At 40.5% G+C, this 20,856-nt stretch overlaps 1 long non-coding RNA gene and 3 other non-coding genes across 5 annotated transcripts; 1 reads left to right on the top strand and 3 right to left on the bottom strand.

The window, feature by feature from the left end:
* Window positions 1–63: 63 nt before the first annotated feature.
* On the bottom strand, window positions 64–135 carry TRNAL-CAA (transfer RNA leucine (anticodon CAA)). Its single transcript has one exon. It is a non-coding gene; the product is annotated as a tRNA-Leu (tRNA).
* Window positions 136–1,137: 1,002 nt separating this feature from the next.
* On the bottom strand, window positions 1,138–1,209 carry TRNAL-CAA (transfer RNA leucine (anticodon CAA)). Its single transcript has one exon. It is a non-coding gene; the product is annotated as a tRNA-Leu (tRNA).
* Window positions 1,210–1,988: 779 nt separating this feature from the next.
* Window positions 1,989–19,422, top strand: LOC139748480 (uncharacterized). Of its 2 annotated transcripts, none has more exons than XR_011712692.1 (3): window positions 1,989–2,541; window positions 3,694–3,910; window positions 15,643–19,422. It is a non-coding gene; the product is annotated as an uncharacterized lncRNA (long non-coding RNA). The 2 variants fall into 2 exon arrangements; XR_011712691.1 differs by lacking the exon at window positions 1,989–2,541 and adding an exon at window positions 2,817–3,416.
* Window positions 2,210–2,282, bottom strand: TRNAF-GAA (transfer RNA phenylalanine (anticodon GAA)). Its single transcript has one exon. It is a non-coding gene; the product is annotated as a tRNA-Phe (tRNA).
* Window positions 19,423–20,856: the final 1,434 nt, after the last annotated feature.

Below are 20,856 nucleotides of genomic sequence, written 5' to 3'. Positions count from 1 at the left end.
AATGGATAAATAGGCTAAATGTTGTACAGATATAAAAACATGAAAAAACTAAAAAAAAAAGTTTGCCTGGTGTGAGAATCGAACTCACGACCTTGAGCTTTTGAGGCTCACGCTCTGCCACTGAGCTAACCAGGCGGTAATATAATACAAAAAAAATCTTCTATTTGAATTGCTAGAAAATCCCGACATTTTCTTGTTTGGCTCTTCCGTCTGCTCCTGGTCTTAGAAAGTGCTGGATGGATTTATATATATATATATATATATATATATATATATATATATATATATATATATATATATATATATATATATATATGAGCCTGATGGGAAATAACCGGTGTAGATCCAGTTGATCACCAAGGTGAGATGAAGGGTATTCGAGTACATAATATTCCAATAGTCATTTCCCTATTAGGGGCCATCATATCCTAGCGGTAACGCTCCCGCCTGTTGCACATGGGTCCCGGGTTCGATCGTGACTGTTGGAGGTTTGTATGATATATATAAATATTGTGCTCATAGTTTGTTCATGTATTTAGTTGAGTTTGCCCAAAAAACATACATTTGAATACGTTCTTATATGTCGAATTTTGTGATGTAGAAACATTTATTTCTACATGAAATATGTTAATTCTGTTTCGTAATTTTGTAATGTACAAGACGATAATATTTGTATGTGAATAATTAGTTGTAATGGAGCGTTATTGTAGGAAAGTTTGGAAGTATCTCGACCAACCGATGGGCATCCGTTCTCTCTGGATGGCAACAGCCGTAGCATTGTGTACATTTGTTGGTCATCACATCTCGAAACTTTCCTACAATAACGCTCCATTACAACTAATTATTCACTTACAAATATTATCATCTTGTACATTACAATAGTACGGAACAGTATTAACATATTTCATGTATAAATAAATGTTTCTATATGACAAATTTCACGATATAAGAAGGCCTTCAAATGTATGTTTTTTGGGTTAACTAAAGTAAACACAAGAAGGAAATGAGAGCACAGTATAATAACGATTTCAGATAATGTCACAAACCACAATGGTTTGTTAATATGTAAATTATAATGGATAAATAGGCTAAATGTTGTACAGATATAAAAACATGAAAAAACTAAAAAAAAAAGTTTGCCTGGTGTGAGAATCGAACTCACGACCTTGAGCTTTTGAGGCTCACGCTCTGCCACTGAGCTAACCAGGCGGTAATATAATACAAAAAAAATCTTCTATTTGAATTGCTAGAAAATCCCGACATTTTCTAGTTTGGCTCTTCCGTCTGCTCCTGGTCTTAGAAAGTGCTGGAGGGGATTATATATATATATATATATATATATATATATATATATATATATATATATATATATATATATATATATATATATGAGCCTGATGGGAAATAACCGGTGTAGATCCAGTTGATCACCAAGGTGAGATGAAGGGTATTCGAGTACATAGTATTCCAATAGTCATTTCCCTATTAGGGGCCATCATATCCTAGCGGTAACGCTCCCGCCTGTTGCACATGGGTCCCGGGTTCGATCGTGACTTGGAGGTTTGTATGATATATATAAATATTGTGCTCATAGTTTGTTCATGTATTTAGTTGAGTTTGCCCAAAAAACATACATTTGAATACGTTCTTATATGTCGAATTTTGTGATGTAGAAACATTTATTTCTACATGAAATATGTTAATTCTGTTTCGTAATTTTGTAATGTACAAGACGATAATATTTGTATGTGAATAATTAGTTGTAATGGAGCGTTATTGTAGGAAAGTTTGGAAGTATCTCGACCAACCGATGGGCATCCGTTCTCTCTGGATGGCAACAGCCGTAGCATTGTGTACATTTGTTGGTCAACACATCTCGAAACTTTCCTACAATAACGCTCCATTACAACTAATTATTCACTTACAAATATTATCATCTTGTACATTACAATAGTACGGAACAGTATTAACATATTTCATGTATAAATAAATGTTTCTATATGACAAATTTCACGATATAAGAAGGCCTTCAAATGTATGTTTTTTGGGTTAACTAAAGTAAACACAAGAAGGAAATGAGAGCACAGTATAATAACGATTTCAGATAATGTCACAAACCACAATGGTTTGTTAATATGTAAATTATAATGGATAAATAGGCTAAATGTTGTACAGATATAAAAACATGAAAAAACTAAAAAAAAAAGTTTGCCCGGACCAGGGATTGAACCAGGGACCTCTCGATCTTCAGTCGAGCGCTCTCCCGACTGAGCTACCCGGGCCTCAATTATATAAAAAATTTGGGGGGGTATTTATCCTACCCAAAAGTATTTTGTTGTGTTGTGGTGTGATGATGAAGTAGGTGATGTGGTGTAGTTTGTAGCAGTTTGGTGGTGTGATGATGATGAAGTAGGTCATGTGATGTAGCAGAAAGGTGAGGGAATTGGCCATGTATCATGATGGTGTATGGCAAGATCATATGATCATACCTTCCCGCTTGTTCACCCCGGAAATTGCTCTTCTGATACTTCTACAGTTTGGGTATGTGTTTGTTAGACGAAATATTAACATAAGAATAGTGTAATATTAAATAAAATTATAATATAATAATGATTTAGATTTGTTATAGGTCAAGATGTGTAGCTGAAGCGGAAGAGCGAAATATGGTACAGGTCAGCCATTACTGGGTCGACGACACATACTGAAAATTACTGCCTTTATTATTATTATTATACATTCATCTGTGTGTCAGTTGTTTTAAATATTTGTTTTGTTTGTTGAGTAAAACTTGTCTTTCAGATATTGTTTCCTTGAGAAATGGTAGTTAATGGAGAGGTTCATAAAGTGTGAGGTCAACATTATGTGATATTTCCAGTAAAGTCGAGGTAGTATTTACCAATGGCGTCTTGATGTTTTATGGTCCTGGCCATAGATTATCACCACCACATAGACTGGCTGACAACTAGCCACAATTGGATATCATAAACCCCTAAACTATGGCTGGTTCCTGGGGCCCTCCAGCCTTCCATACGTTCCTGATAAGATCTTTTTATATGTTTTTTCAGAGAAACAAGACACGTGTGCATCTCTGTAAAGTTACACACACACACATTACTTCTTCAGATAATGTCTGCAATAAAAGTCAAGCTGAAAAGTTGTTCTATTTCGTAATGGGTTTGACCTTGATATTTGGAATGAGTGTTTAGCCTATCTAAATTTGACAGTTGAGGTTATTTATTTGCATGGTGTTTCCAGATTGTAATTTGGAAGGAGTGTCCTGGATGATTAGCCCCAAGATGACCTAAGATTGTTGTACAAGATGGAAAACAATTCCCAAGCTTTTCTTCCATTTTGGTTTCAAGAATTGAATTGAGCCATTTTGTATTTCCTTGCATCTGTATGAAATATTTCTTTAGGTATAACTATTCCATGAATAATTTTCTGTATGTTTTCTGGTAATACTTGGCTTGTGTTTATTTCATTGTGGTACTATGGTGCGACAGCCACATTGATGGATATAGCTATTAAGACTTGCAGCACAACACATGATGCTTTCCTCAAGGCACATAACTTGTACCTACACAAGGTCCACAATTATTTCTCAAGCTTAAATTTACGAGAATTGATATGACATACAGCTTGTTGTGCAACTATGTAGTTGACAAGGGCAAATATAATCGGTTTAATTTTCAGTTTGATGAATGCTGGCCTGAACCCTTGCTTGCTTAATTCAAAATGAAGTGCATTAAGAAGTTGCAGCAAATGATGGAGAAGGATTATACTTGAGCATACAGGTGCTTGACCAGGAGGCATCATGATTTGTAGACACTGCCAATCCCTCCTCAGATAAGTCAGCAGAGCCTGCAATCTAAACCCTCTTGTTCAGACCAACAGCCCCAACTATTCCAAGGTCAGACATAAATAAATCATTTGTTAGTAATATTGTGAAAGTTCTTGTAGCAGTTTAAAACTTTCAGAGCTATGTGTTTCATGTTTGTGGTTTTACATAATGAATCAATATTCATATATAAAGAAATATGTGATTCTTAAGTAGCGAGGGAATGGTCCCAGAGCCCTTTTTTACACTTCATTGAGAATATAAATTTATCTGCCACCGCTGGCATCATAGCAAAGCAGTTTTATACTGAACTACCATTAGATATCATATTGACAGAGTAGTAGGGAAGTGTGCGGTACTGTGGTTTACATGCACACATACAGCAGCCATATGTATGTGTATGTGTATAGATATATATACACACACAGACATATACATATATACCCATGTACATAATTCATACCGTCTGTCCTTATTCATTCTTGTCATCATCCCGCCACACATGAAATGAAAAACCCCTCCTCCGCTTGTGTGCGAGGTAGTGCAAGGAAAAGACAGCGAAGGCCGCATTCATTCACACTCAGTCTCTAGCTATCATGTATAATGCACCGAAACCACAGCTCCCTTTCCACATCCAGGCCCCACAAAACTTTCCATGGTTTACCCCAGACGCTTCACATGCCCTGGTTCAATCCATTGACATCACGTCGACCCTGATATACCACGTCGTTCCAATTCACTCTATTTCTTGCACGCCTATCACCCTCTTGGATGTTCAGGACTCGATCACTCAAAATCTTTTTCACTCCATCTTTCCACCTCCAATTTGGTCTCCCACTTTTCCTCATTCCCTCTACCTCTGACACACATATTCTCTTGGTCAATCTTTCCTCACTCATTCTCTCCATGTGACCAAAGCATTTCAAAATACCCTCTTCTGCTCTCTCAACCACACTCTTTTTATTACCACACATCTCTCTTACCCTATTATTACTTAATCGATCAAACCACCTCACACCACATATTGTCCTCAAACATCTCATTTCCAGCACATCCACCCTCCTACACACAACTCTATCCATACCCCACGCCTTGCAACCATATAACGTTGTTGGAACCACTATTCCTTCAAACATACCCATTTTTGCTTTCCGAGATAATGTTCTCGACTTCCATACATTCTTCAACGCTCCCAGAACTTTCGCCCCATCCCCCACCCTATGATTCACTTCCGCTTCCATCGTTCCATCCGCTGCCAAATCCCCATCCAGATATCTAAAACACTTCACTTCCTCCAGTTTTTCTCCATATATATATATATATATATATATATATATATATATATATATATATATATATATGTATATATATATATATATATATATATATATATATATATATATATAGAGAGAGAGAGAGAGAGAGAGAGAGAGAGAGAGAGAGAATGTTGGAGGGAAGAGGGTGGTGAGAGTAAGTGAGCTTGGGAAGGAGACTTGTGTGAGGAAGTACCAGGAGAGACTGAGTACAGAATGGAAAAAGATGAGAACAAAGGAGGTAAGGGGAGTGGGGGAGGAATGGGATGTATTTAGGGAAGCAGTGATGGCTTGCGTAAAAGATGCTTGTGGCATGAGAAGCGTGGGAGGTGGGTTGATTAGAAAGGGTAGTGAGTGGTGGGATGAAGAAGTAAGATTATTAGTGAAAGAGAAGAGAGAGGCATTTGGATGATTTTTGCAAGGAAAAAATACAAATGAGTGGGAGATGTATAAAAGAAAGAGACAAGAGGTCAAGAGAAAGGTGCAAGAGGTGAAAAAGAGGGCAAATGAGAGTTGGGGTGAGAGAGTATCATTAAATTTTAGGGAGAATAAAAAGATGTTCTGGAAGGAGGTAAATAAAGTGCATAAGACAAGGGAGCCAATGGGAACTTCAGTGAAAGGGCTAATGGGGAGGTGATAACAAGTAACGGTGAGGTGAGAAGGAGATGGAGTGAGTATTTTGAAGGTTTGTTGAATGTATTTGATGATAGAGTGGCAGATATACGGTGTTTTGGTCGAGGTGGTGTGCAAAGTGAGAGGGTTAGGGAAAATGATTTGGTAAACAGAGAAGAGGTAGTAAAAGCTTTGTGGAAGATGAAAGCTGGCAAGGCAGCAGGTTTCGATGGTATTGCAGTGGAATTTATTAAAAAAAAGGGGGTGACTGTATTGTTGAGTGGTTGGTAAGGTTATTTAATGTATGTATAATTCATGGTGAGGTGCCTGAAGATTGGCGGAATGCGTGCATAGTGCCATCGTATAAAGGCAAAGGGGATAAGAGTGAGTGCTCAAATTACAGAGGTATAAGTTTGTTGAGTATTCCTGGTAAATTACATGGGAGGGTATTGATTGAGAGGGTGAAGGCATGTACAGAGCATCAGATTGGGGAAGAGCAGTGTGGTTTCAGAATGGTAGAGGATGTGTGGATCAGGTGTTTGCTTTGAAGAATGTATGTGAGAAATACTTAGAAAAGCAAATGGATTTGTATGTAGCATTTATGGATCTGGAGAAGGCATATGATAGAGTTGATAGAGATGCTCTGTGGAAGGTACTAAGAATATATGGTGTGGGAGGCAAGTTGTTAGAAGCAGTGAAAAGTTTTTATCGAGGATGTAAGTCATGCGTACGTGTAGGAAGAGAGGAAAGTGATTGGTTCTCATTGAATGTAGGTTTGCGGCAGGGGTGTGTGATGTCTCCATGGTTGTTAATTTGTTTATGGATGGGGTTGTTAGGGAGGTGAATGCAAGAGTTTTGGAAAGAGGGGCAAGTATGAAGTCTGTTGTGGATGAGAGAGCTTGGGAAGTGAGTCAGTTGTTGTTCGCTGATGATACAGCACTGGTGGCTGATTCATGTGAGAAACTGCAGAAGCTGGTGACTGAGTTTGGTAAAGTGTGTGAAAGAAGAAAGTTAAGAGTAAATGTGAATAAGAGCAAGGTTATTAGGTACAGTAGGGTTGAGGGTCAAGTCAATTGGGAGGTAAGTTTGAATGGAGAAAAACTGGAGGAAGTAGTGTTTTAGATATCTGGGAGTGGATCTGGCAGCAGATGGAACCATGGAAGTGGAAGTGAATCATAAGGTGGGGGAGGGGGCGAAAATCCTGGGAGCCTTGAAGAATGTGTGGAAGTCGAGAACATTATCTCGGAAAGCAAAAATGGGTATGTTTGAAGGAATAGTGTTTCCAACAATGTTGTATGGATGCGAGGCATGGGCTATGGATAGAGTAGTGCACAGGAGGGTGGATGTGCTAGAAATGAGATGTTTGAGGACAATATGTGGTGTGAGGAGGTTTGATCGAGTAAGTAATGTAAGGGTAAGAGAGATGTGTAGAAATAAGAAGAGCGTGGTTGAGAGAGCAGAAGAGTGTGTTTTGAAATGGTTTAGGCACATGGAGAGAATGAGTGCACATGGAGAAAATGAGTGAGGAAAGATTGACCAAGAGGATATATGTGTCGGAGGTGGAGGGAACGAAGAGAAGTGGGAGACCAAATTGGAGGTGGAAAGATGGAGTGAAAAAGATTTTGAATGATCGGGGCCTGAACATGCAAGAGGGTGAAAGGCGGGCAAGGAATAGAGTGAATTGGTACGATGTGGTATACCGGGGTCGACGTACTGTCGATGGATTGAATCAGGGCATGTGAGGCATCTGGGGTGGGCCGTGGAAAGTTCTGTGGGGCCTGGATGTGAAGGGGGAGCTGTGGTTTCGGGCATTATTGCATGACAGCTAGAGACTGAGTGTGAACGGATGGGACCTTTATTGTCTTTTCCTAGCGCTACCTCGCACACGAGGGGGGAGGGGGATGTTATTCCATGTGCGGCGAGGTGGCGATGGGAATGAGTGGAGGCAGACATTGTGAATTGTGTGCATGTGTATATATATATATATGTCTGTGTGTGTATATATGTGTGTACATTGGGATGTATGGGTATGTATATTTCCATGTGAGGATGTGTATGTATATACATGTGTATGGGGGTGGGTTGGGCCATTTCTTTTATCTGTTTCCTTGCACTACCTCCCAAATTCGGGAGACAGCGACAAAGCAAAATAAAATAAAAAATGAAAAATAATATATATATATATATATATATATATATATATATATATATATATATATATATATATATATATATATATATATATATATATATATATACATATATATATATATATATATATATATATATATATATATATATATATATATATTTTTTTTTCTTTTCTTTTAAACTATTCGCCATTTCCTGCGTTAGCGAGGTAGCATTAAGAACAGAGGACTGGGCCTTTGAGGGAATACCCTCACCTGGCCCAATTCTCTGTTCCTTCTTTTGGAAAATTAAAAAAAAAAAAAAACGAGAGGGGAGGATTTCCAGCCCCCCGCTCCCTCCCCTTTTAGTCGCCTTCTACGACACGCAGGGAATACGTGGGAAGTATTCTTAATCCCCTATCCCAGGGATATATATATATATATATATATATATATATATATATATTTTTTTTTTTTTTTTTTTTATACTTTGTCGCTGTCTCCCGCGTTTGCGAGGTAGCGCAAGGAAACAGACAAAAGAAATGGCCCAACCCCCCCCCCATACACATGTATATACATACGTCCACACACGCAAATATACACACCTACACAGCTTTCCATGGTTTACCCCAGACGCTTCACATGCCTTGATTCAATCCAGTGACAGCACGTCAACCCTGGTATACCACATCGCTCCAATTCACTCTATTCCTTGCCCTCCTTTCACCCTCCTGCATGTTCAGGCCCCGATCACACAAAATCTTTTTCACTCCATCTTTCCACCTCCAATTTGGTCTCCCTCTTCTCCTCGTTCCCTCCACCTCCGACACATATATCCTCTTGGTCAATCTTTCCTCACTCATTCTCTCCATGTGCCCAAACCACTTCAAAACACCCTCTTCTGCTCTCTCAACCACGCTCTTTTTATTTCCACACATCTCTCTTACCCTTACGTTACTCACTCGATCAAACCACCTCACACCACACATTGTCCTCAAACATCTCATTTCCAGCACATCCATCCTCCTGCGCACAACTCTATCCATAGCCCACGCCTCGCAACCATACAACATTGTTGGAACCACTATTCCTTCAAACATACCCATTTTTGCTTTCCGAGATAATGTTCTCGACTTCCACACATTCTTCAAGGCCCCCAGAATTTTTGCCCCCTCCCCCACCCTATGATATGATATATATATATATATATATATATATATATATATATATTTTTTTTTTTTTTTTTTCAGCTGTCTCCCGCGTTTGCGAGGTAGCGCAAGGAAACAGACGAAAGAAATGGCCCAACCCACCCCCATACACATGTATATACATACATCCACACACGCAAACATACATACCTACACAGCTTTCCATGGTTTACCCCAGACGCTTCACATGCCCTGATTCAATCCACTGACAGCACGTCAACCCCGGTATACCACATCGATCCAATTCACTCTATTCCTTGCCCTCCTTTCACCCTCCTGCATGTTCAGGCCCCAATCACACAAAATCTTTTTCACTCCATCTTTCCACCTCCAATTTGGTCTCCCACTTCTCCTCGTTCCCTCCACCTCCGACACATATATCCTCTTGGTCAATCTTTCCTCACTCCTTCTCTCCATGTGCCAAAACCATTTCAAAACACCCTCTTCTGCTCTCTCAACCACGCTCTTTTTATTTCCACACAACTCTCTTACCCTTATGTTACTTACTCGATCAAACCACCTCACACCACACATTGTCCTCAAACATCTCATTTCCAGCACATCCATCCTCCTGCGCACAACTCTATCCATAGCCCATGCCTCGCAACCATACAACATTGTTGGAACCACTATTCCTTCAAACATATCCAATTTTGCTCTCCGAGATAATGTTCTCGTCTTCCACACATTCTTCAAGGCTCCCAGGATTTTCACCCCCTCCCCCACCCTATGATCCACTTCCGCTTCCATGGTTCCATCCGTTGCCAGATCCACTCCCAGATATCTAAAACCCTTTACTTCCTCCAGTTTTTCTCCATTCAAACTTACCTCCCAATTGACTTGACCCTCAACCCTACTGTACCTAATAACCTTGCTCTTATTCACATTTACTCTTAACTTTCTTCTTTCACACACTTTACCAAACTCAGTCACCAGCTTCTGCAGTTTCTCACATGAATCAGCCACCAGCGCTGTATCATCAGCGAACAGCAACTGACTCACTTCCCAAGCTCTCTCATCCCCAACAGACTTCATACTTGCCCCTCTTTCCAAAACTCTTGCATTCACCTCCCTAACAACCTCATCCATAAACAAATTAAACAAGCATGGAGACATCACACACCCCTGCCGCAAACCTATTTTCACTGAGAACCAATCACTTTCCTCTCTTCCTACACGTACACATGCCTTACATCCCTGATAAAAACTTTTCACTGCTTCTAACAACTTGCCTCCCACACCATTTATTCTTAATACCTTCCACAGAGCATCTCTATCAACTCTATCATATGCCTTCTCCACATCCATAAATGCTACATACAAATCCATTTGCTTTTCTAAGTATTTCTCACATACATTCTTCAAAGCAAACACCTGATCCACAAATCCTCTACCACTTCTGAAACCACACTGCTCTTCCCCAATCTGATGCTCTGTACATGCCTTCACCCTCTCAATCAATACCCTCCCATATAATTTACCAGGAATACTCAACAAACTTATACCTCTGTAATTTGAGCACTCACTCTTATCCCCTTTGCCTTTATACAATGGCACTATGCACGCATTCCGCCAATCCTCAGGCACCTCACCATGAGTCATACATACATTAAATAACCTTACCAACCAGTCAATAATACATTCACCCCCTTTTTTAATAAATTCCACTGCAATACCATCCAAACCTGCTGCCTTGCTGGCTTTCATCTACCGTAAAGCTTTTACTACCTCCTCTCTGTTTACCAAATCATTTTCCCTAAACCTCTCACTTTGCACACCACCTCGACCAAAACACCCTATATCTACCACTCTATCATGAAACACATTCAACAAACCTTCAAAATACTCACTCCATCTCCTTCTCACATCACCACTACTTGTTATCACCTCCCCATTTGCGCCCTTCACTGAAGTTCCCATTTGCTCCCTTGTCTTATGCACTTTATTTACCTCCTTCCAGAACATCTTTTTATTCTCCCTAAAATTTAATGATACTCTCTCACCCCAACTCTCATTTGCCCTCTTTTTCACCTCTTGCACCTTTCTCTTGACGTCCTGTCTTTCTTTTATACATCTCCCACTCAATTGCATTTTTTCCCTGCAAAAATTGGCCAAATGCCTCTCTCTTCTCTTTCACTAATAATCTTACTTCTTCATCCCACCACTCACTACCCTTTCTAATCAACCCACCTCCCACTCTTCTCATGCCACAAGCATCTTTTGCGCAATCCATCACTGATTCCCTAAATACATCCCATTCCTCCCCCACTCCCCTTATCTCCTTTGTTCTCACCTTTTTCCATTCTGTACTCAGTCTCTCCTGGTACTTCCTCACACAAGTCTCCTTCCCAAGCTCACTTACTCTCACCACCCTCTTCACCCCAACATTCACTCTTCTTTTCTGAAAACCCATACAAATCTTCACCTTAGCCTCCACAAGATAATGATCAGACATCCCTCCAGTTGCACCTCTCAGCACATTAACATCCAAAAGTCTCTCTTTCGCGCGCCTGTCAATTAACACGTAATCCAGTAACGCTCTCTGGCCGTCTCTCCTACTTACATACGTATACTTATGTATATCTCGCTTTTTAAACCAGGTATTCCCAATCACCAGTCCTTTTTCAGCACATAAATCTACAAGCTCTTCACCATTTCCATTTACAACACTGAACACCCCATGTATACCAATTATTCCCTCAACTGCCACATTACTCACCTTTGCATTCAAATCACCCATCACTATAACCCGGTCTCGTGCATCAAAACCACTAACACACTCATTCAGCTGCTCCCAAAACACTTGCCTCATGATCTTTCTTCTCATGCCCAGGTGCATATGCACCAATAATCACCCATCTCTCTCTATCAACTTTCAGTTTTACCCATATTAATCGAGAATTTACTTTCTTACATTCTATCACATACTCCCACAACTCCTGTTTCAGGAGTACTGCTACTCCTTCCCTTGCTCTTGTCCTCTCACTAACCCCTGACTTTACTCCCAAGACATTCCCAAACCACTCTTCCCCTTTGAGCTTCGTTTCACTCAGAGCCAAAACATCCAGGTTCCTTTCCTCAAACATACTACCTATCTCTCCTTTTTTCACATCTTGGTTGTAATACATCCACACACATTTAGACACCCCAGTCTGAGCCTTCGAGGAGGATGAGCACTCCCCGCGTGACTCCTTCTTCTGTTTCCCATTTTAGAAAGTTAAAAAAAATACAAGGAGGGGAGGATTTCTGGCCCCCCGCTCCCGTCCCCTCTAGTCGCCTTCTACGACATGCGAGGAATGCGTGGGAAGTATTCTTTCACCCCTATCCCCAGGGATAATATATATATATATATATATATATATATATATATATATACATACACATACACACGCACATATACACACACACACACATATACATATATATACATATGAAAAATGTAAGAAATAATTTAGAAAACTGAAACTTCTAGCTTGAAATGAATTGAGAAAATGAATGTCACATAATGGTTCAATCTCTGGCTATGGAAAAGGGAAATGTATAATTTATTTACACAAACGTCAATAGTAGTTCTCATCAATTTAACCACTGTATCAATAAGCTTCAGTGTCTAAGCTACATTTTTTCCAATTTTACTATTTTCTTGTCAAAGCACCATGTATGAAAACTATCACTCCAGTAACACAACTATAAACATTTATTTATATATATATATATATATATATATATACAAATCCATTTGCTTTTCTAAGTATTTCTCACATACATTCTTCAAAGCAAACACCTGATCCACACATCCTCTACCACTTCTGAAACCACGCTGCTCTTCCCCAATCTGATGCTCTGTACATGCCTTCACCCTCTCAATCAATACCCTCCCATATAATTTACCAGGAATACTCAACAAACTTATACCTCTGTAATTTGAGCACTCACTCTTATCCCCTTTGCCTTTGTACAATGGCACTATGCACGCATTCCGCCAATCCTCAGGCACCTCACCATGAGTCATACATACATTAAATAACCTTACCAACCAGTCAACAATACAGTCACCCCCTTTTTTAATAAATTCCACTGCAATACCATCCAAACCTGCTGCCTTGCCGGCTTTCATCTTCCACAAAGCTTTTACTACCTCTTCTCTGTTTACCAAAGCATTTATGGATCTGGAGAAGGCATATGATAGAGTTGATAGAGATGCTCTGTGGAAGGTATTAAGAATATATGGTGTGGGAGGAAAGTTGTTAGAAGCAGTGAAAAGTTTTTATCGAGGATGTAAGGCATGTGTACGTGTAGGAAGAGAGGAAAGTGATTGGTTCTCAGTGAATGTAGGTTTGCGGCAGGGGTGTGTGATGTCTCCATGGTTGTTTAATTTGTTTATGGATGGGGTTGTTAGGGAGGTGAATGCAAGAGTCTTGGAAAGAGGGGCAAGTATGAAGTCTGTTGGGGATGAGAGAGCTTGGGAAGTGAGTCAGTTGTTGTTCGCTGATGATACAGCGCTGGTGGCGGATTCATGTGAGAAACTGCAGAAGCTGGTGACGGAGTTTGGTAAAGTGTGTGGAAGAAGAAAGTTAAGAGTAAATGTGAATAAGAGCAAGGTTATTAGGTACAGTAGGGTTGAGGGTCAAGTCAATTGGGAGGTGAGTTTGAATGGAGAAAAACTGGAGGAAGTGAAGTGTTTTAGATATCTGGGAGTGGATCTGTCAGCGGATGGAACCATGGAAGCGGAAGTGGATCATAGGGTGGGGGAGGGGGCGAAAATTTTGGGAGCCTTGAAAAATGTGTGGAAGTCGAGAACATTATCTCGGAAAGCAAAAATGGGTATGTTTGAAGGAATAGTGGTTCCAACAATGTTGTATGGTTGCGAGGCGTGGGCTATGGATAGAGTTGTGCGCAGGAGGATGGATGTGCTGGAAATGAGATGTTTGAGGACAATGTGTGGTGTGAGGTGGTTTGATCGAGTAAGTAACGTAAGGGTAAGAGAGATGTGTGGAAATAAAAAGAGCGTGGTTGAGAGAGCAGAAGAGGGTGTTTTGAAATGGTTTGGGCACATGGAGAGAATGAGTGAGGAAAGATTGACCAAGAGGATATATGTGTCGGAGGTGGAGGGAACGAGGAGAAGAGGGAGACCAAATTGGAGGTGGAAAGATGGAGTGAAAAAGATTTTGTGTGATCGGGGCCTGAACATGCAGGAGGGTGAAAGGAGGGCAAGGAATAGAGTGAATTGGAGCGATGTGGTATACAGGGTTTGACGTGCTGTCAGTGGATTGAATCAAGGCATGTGAAGCGTCTGGGGTAAACCATGGAAAGCTGTGTAGGTATGTATATTTGCGTGTGTGGACGTGTGTATGTACATGTGTATGGGGGGGGGGGTTGGGCCATTTCTTTCGTCTGTTTCCTTGCGCTACCTCGCAAACGCGGGAGACAGCGACAAAGTATAAAAAAAAAAAAAAAAAAAAAAAAAAATATATATATATATATATCTGGGAGTGGATTTGGCAGCAAATAGAACCATGGAAGCGGAAGTGAATCATATGGTGGTGGAGGGGGCGAAAATTCTGGGAGCCTTGAAGAATGTGTGGAAGTCGAAAACATTATCTTGGAAAGCAAAAATGGGTATGTTTGAAGGAATAGTGGTTCCAACAATGTTGTATGGTTGCGAGGCATGGGCTATGGATAGAGTTGTGCACAGGAGGGTGGATGTGCTGGAAATGAGATATTTGAGGACAATATGTGGTGTGAGATGGTTTGAGCGAGTAAGTAATAGTAGGGTAAGAGAGATGTGTGGTAATAAAAAGAGTGTGGTTGAGAGAGCAGAAGAGAGTGTTTTGAAATGGTTTGGTCACATTGAGAGAATGAGTGAGGAAAGATTGACCAAGAGGATATACGTGTCAGAGGTGAAGGGAACAAGAAGTGGGAGACCAAATTGGAGGTGGAAAGATGGAGTGAAAAAGATTTTGAGTGATCGGGGCCTGAACATGCAGGAGGGTGAAAGGTGTGCAAGGAATAGAGTGAATTGGAACGATGTGGTATACCAGGGTCAACATGCTGTCAATGGATTGAACCAGGGCATGTGAAGCGTCTGGGGTAAACCATGGAAAGTTCTGTGGGGCCTGGATGTGGAAAGGGAGATGTGGTTTCAGTGCATTATTACATGACAGCTAGAGACTGAGTGTGAACGAATTGGGCCTTTGTTGTCTTTTCCTAGCGCTACCTCACACACATGAGGGGGAGGGTGTTGTTATTCCATGTGTGGCGCGGTGGCGTTGGGAGTGAATAAAGGCAGACAGTATGAATTATGTACATGGGTATATATGTATATGTCTGTGTGTGTATATATATGTATACATTGAGATGTATAGGTATGTATATGTACTGTATATGGACGTGTACGTATATACATGTGTATGTGGGTGGGTTGGGCCTTTCTTTCGTCTGTTTCCTTGCGCTACGCCACTAACGCGGGAGACAGCGACAAAGCAAAATAAAATAACATGTATATTTTTTCCCCGCGTGACTCCTACTGTTTCCCCTTTTAGAAAGTTAAAATACAAGGAGGGGAGGGTTTCCAGCCTCCCGTCCCCTTTAGCCGCCTTCTACAACACGTGAACAATGCGTGGTAAGTATTGTTTCTCCCCTATCCACCAGGGACAATGTGTGGAGTGAGGTGGTTTGATTTTGTATGTAATGAAAGGGTAAGAGAGATGTGTGATAATAGAAAGAGTGTGGTTGAGAGAGCAGAAGAGGGTGTTTTGGAATGTTTTGGTCACATGGAGAGAATGAGTGAGGAAAGATTGACCAAGAGAATATATGTGTCATAGATGGAGGGAACAAGGAGAAGTGGGAGACCAAATTGGAGGTGGAAACATGGAGTGAAAAGGATTTTAAGTGATCGGGGCCTGAACATGGAGGAGGGTGAAAGGCATGCAAGGAATAGAGTAAATTGGAACTATGTGGTATATCGGGGTCGACATGCTGTCGATGGATTGAACCAGGGCATGTGAAGCGTCTGGGGTAAACCATGGAAAGGTCTGTGGGGCCTGGATGTGGAAAGGGAGCTGTGGTTTCTTTGCATTATTACATGACAGCTAGAGACTAAGTGTGAACGAATGTGGCCTTCGTTGTCTTTTCCTAGCGCTACCTCGCACACATGAGTGGGGAAGGGGTTGTTATTTCATGTGTGGCGGGGTTGCGATGGGAATGAATAAAGGCAGACAGTATGAATTATGTACATATGTATATATGTATATGTCTGTGTGTGTATGTATATGTATACGTCGAGATGTATAGGTATGTATATTTGCATGTGTGGACGTGTATGCATATACATGTGCATGTGGGTGGGTTGGGCCATTCTTTCGTCTGTTTCCTTGCGCTACCTCGCTAACGCGGGAGACAGCGATAAAGCAAAATAATAATGATAAAATGTTCTTAATACTTTCCACAGAGCATCTCTGTCAACTCTATCATATGCCTTCTCCAGATCCATAAATGCTATATAAACATCCATTTGCTTTACTAAGTATTCTTACTCGTATCCCCTTTACCTTTCTACAATGGCACTATGCAAGCATTCCGCCAGTCCTCACGCATCTTACTATGAGTCATACATACATTAAATAACCTTACCAACCAGTCAACAATACAGTCACCCCCTTTTTAATAAATTCCACAGCAGTACTATAGAAACCCGCTGCCGTGCTGGCTTTCATCTTCAGCAAAGCTTTTATTACCTCTTCTCTGTTTACCAAATCATTCTCCCTAACCCTGTAATTTTGCACACCAACTTGACCAAAGCACCCTATATCTTCTACTCAATCATCAAATACATTCAACAAACCTTCAATATACTCACTCCATCTCCTTCTCACATCACCACTACTTGTTATCACTTCCCCATTAGCCCCCTTCACTGATGTTCCCATTTGTTCCCTTGTCTGACGTACTTTATTTACCTCCTTCCAAAACATCTTTTTATTCTCCCTAAAATTTAATGATTCTTTCTCACCTCAACTCTCATTTGCCCTCTTTTTCACCTCTTGCACCTTTCTCTTGACCTCCTGCCTCTTTCTTTTATACATCTCCCAGTCATTTCCATTATTTCCTTGCAAAAATCGTCCAAATGCCTCTCGTCTCTTTCATTAATAATCTAACTTCTTCATCCCACCACTCACCACCCTTTCTATTCTGCCCACCTCACACGCTTCTCATGCCACAAGCATCTTTTGCACAAGCCATCACTGCTTCCCTAAATACATCCCATTCCTCCCCCACTCCCTTTACGTCCTTTGTTCTCACCTTTTTCCATTCTTTACTCAGTCACTCCTTGTACTTCCTCACACAAGTCTCCTTCCCAAGCTCACTTACTCTCACCACTCTCTTCACCCCAACATTCTCTCTTCTTTTCTGAAAACCTCTACAAATCTTCACATTCGCCTCCACAAGATAATGATCAGACATGTCTCCAGTGACACCTCTCAGCACATTGACATCCAAAAGTCTCTCTTTCGTGCACCTATCAATTAACACGTAATCCAATAATGCTCTCTGGCCATCTCTCCTAGTTACATACGTATACTTATGTATATCTCTCTTTTTAAACCAGGTATTCCCAATCACCAGTCATTTTTCAGTACATAAATCTACAAGCTCTTCACCATTTCCATTTACAACAATGAACACCCCATGTACACCAATTACTCCCTCAACTGCCACATTACTCACCTTTGCATTCAAATCACCCATCATCATAGCCCTGTCTCGTTCATCAAAACTACTAACACATTCACTTACCTTCTCCCAAAACACTTGCCTCTCATGATCTTTCTTCTCATGCCCAGGTACATATGCACCAATAATCACCCTCTCTCTCCATTCACTTTCAGTTTTACCCGTATCAATCTAGAGTTTACTTTCTTACACTCTATCACATACTCCCACCACTCCTGTTTCAGGAGTAGTGCTACTCCTTCCCCTGCTCTTGTCCTCTCACTAACCCCTAACTTTACTACCAAGACATTCCCAAACCACTCTTACCCTTTACCCTTGAGCTTCATTTCACTCAGAGCCAAAACATCCAGGTCCCTTTCCTCAAACATACTACCTATTTCTCCTTTTTTTCTCGTCTTGGTTACATCCACACACATATAAACACCCCAATATGAGCCTTCGAGGAGGATGAGCAATCCCCGCGTGACTCCTTCTTCTGTTTCCTCTTTTAGAAACTTAAAATACAAGGAGGGGAGGGTTTCTAGCCCCCAGCTCCTGTCCCCTTTATTCACCTTCTACGACACGTGAGGAATGCGTGGGAGGTATACTTTCCCCCCTATCCCCAGGGATTATGTATGATATATAGTAATAAAATATATAAACATTTTTTATGCATATTAGCCATTTCCCTCATTAGCGAGGTAGCATCAAGGACAAAGGACTGAGCCATAGAGGAAATATCCTCATTTGGCCTTATTCTCTGTTTCCTCTTTTGAAAAATTAAAAGGTTGAAGGCAACTTATGCAGTGTTTATCAACATATAATGATATGCTTTCAGAAATAACAGCTCTTCCACTTGAGCTCCAAATCATAGTTCCCCTAGAGAAAACTGTCCTCGTAATTTGTGCATTTATTAATGATACACTCTGTAGTCTTAAATATTATGTTTATCATATCTACATGAGGATACGTAATGTATTTTTGTGCCAATATATTTCCATGATCATAGAAATTTGATAGATAAAATGGATGTTGGTTCCTGACGGTAATTTTCCAACTGTTGCTTGTATTCTGCACTTTATAGACATATGCCTTAGTCACACTTGTAAAAATCTGTATTTATATCTGTCCTACAAAATGTCATTTGCTCTTTTAAATGAATCCGTTACCTTTGAATATGAATACATACATTGTTACCTTATTTGACGCTTGGAAATATCACAGTCTTTGTTCATGTAGTCTTTCCATGATTTATACACCATGGATACAATCCTTCAAACATTTTTGATTTTATCTGTTCCTTTTCCTTTATGAAAGCAAGGGTAGTGTATTATGACTTACATTAATTTGCTTAATCTAAACTTAAGGACTATATTTTTTATCTAGAGTCTCTCCTAGTTTTAGTGGTATTTCCAAATTATGTATTTATATGTATGTATATGTGAAAATGTATATGTATAAAAATGTGCATGTGTAGGCATTTATGGATATACAAGTGTATATGGGTGGGTTGGGCCGTTCATTCATCTGTTTCTCTGCGCTACCTCACTAATGCGGGAGACAGTGACTAAATGTAGTAAAATAAGTATAATCCAGATTATCTATTACAATTATTTCAGGAGCAATAAAAAGATGTCACCAACAATAAAAGTAGTAAAGAAATGCAGAACAATAATTATTTATTTTATTTTGCTTTGTCGCTGTCTCCCGCGTTAGTGAGGTAGCGCAAGGAAACAGACGAATGAATGGCCCAACCCACCCACATATACATGTATATACATACACGTCCACACACACAAATATACATACCTATACATCTCAACGTATACATATATATACACACACAGACATATACATATATACACATGTACATAATTCATACTGTCTGCCTTTATTCATTCCCATCGCCACCTCGCCACACTTGAAATAACAACCCCCTCCCCCTTCATGTGTGTGAGGTAGCGCTAGGAAAAGACAACAAAGGCCCCATTCATTCACACTCAGTCTCTAGCTGTCATGTAATAATGCACCGAAACCACGGCTACCTTTTCACATCCAGGCCCCACAGAACTTTCCATGGTTTACCCCAGACACATTACATGCCCTGGTTCAGTCCATTAACAGCACATTGACCACGGTATATCACATTGTTCCAATTCACTCTATTCCTTGCACGCCTTTCACCCTCCTGCATGTTCAGGCCCCGATCACTCAAAATCTTTTTCACTCCATCTTTCCACCTCCAATTTAGTCTCCCACTTCTCCTCGTTCCCTCCACCTCTGACATATATTCTCTTGGTCAATCTTTCATCACTCATTCTCTCCATGTGACCAAACCATTTCAAAACACCCTCTTCTGCTTTCTAAACCACACTCTTTTTATTACTACACATCTCTCTTACCCTGTTATTACTTACGCGATCAAACCACCTCACACCACATATTGTCCTCAAACATCTCATTTCCAACACATCCACCCTGCTCCGCACAAAACTATCCATAGCCCATGCCTCGCAACCATATAACATTGTTGGAACCACTATTCCTTCAAACACACCCATTTTTGCTTTCCGAGATAATGTTCTCGACTTCCACACATTCTTCAACGTTCGCAGAATTTTCGTCCCCTCCCCCACCCTATGATTCACTTCCGCTTCCATGGTTCAATCCACTGCCAAATCCACTCCCAGATATCTAAAACACTTCCATTCCTCCAGTTCTCTCCATTCAAACTTACCTCCCACTCGACTTGACCCTCAACCCTACTTTACCTAATAACCTTGCTCTTATTCACATTTACTCTCAACTTTCTTCTTTCACACACTTTACCAAACTTTACCAGCTTCTGCAGTTTCTCACATGAATCAGCCACCAGCACTGTATCATCAGCGAACAACAACTGACTCACCTCCCAAGCTCTCTTATCCACAATAGACTACATACTTGCCCCTCTTTCCAAAACTCTTGCATTCACCTCCCTAACAACCCCATCCATAAACAAATTAAACAACCATGGAGACATCACATACCCCTGTCACAAACCT

This window comes from Panulirus ornatus, unplaced genomic scaffold (genome assembly GCF_036320965.1).
Source record: "Panulirus ornatus isolate Po-2019 unplaced genomic scaffold, ASM3632096v1 CTG_4681_pilon, whole genome shotgun sequence".
Classification (NCBI taxonomy): Eukaryota; Metazoa; Arthropoda; class Malacostraca; order Decapoda; family Palinuridae; genus Panulirus; species Panulirus ornatus.
The sequence above is the reverse complement of the archived record's forward strand: the minus strand, read 5'-3'. Positions and strand labels throughout refer to the sequence as shown.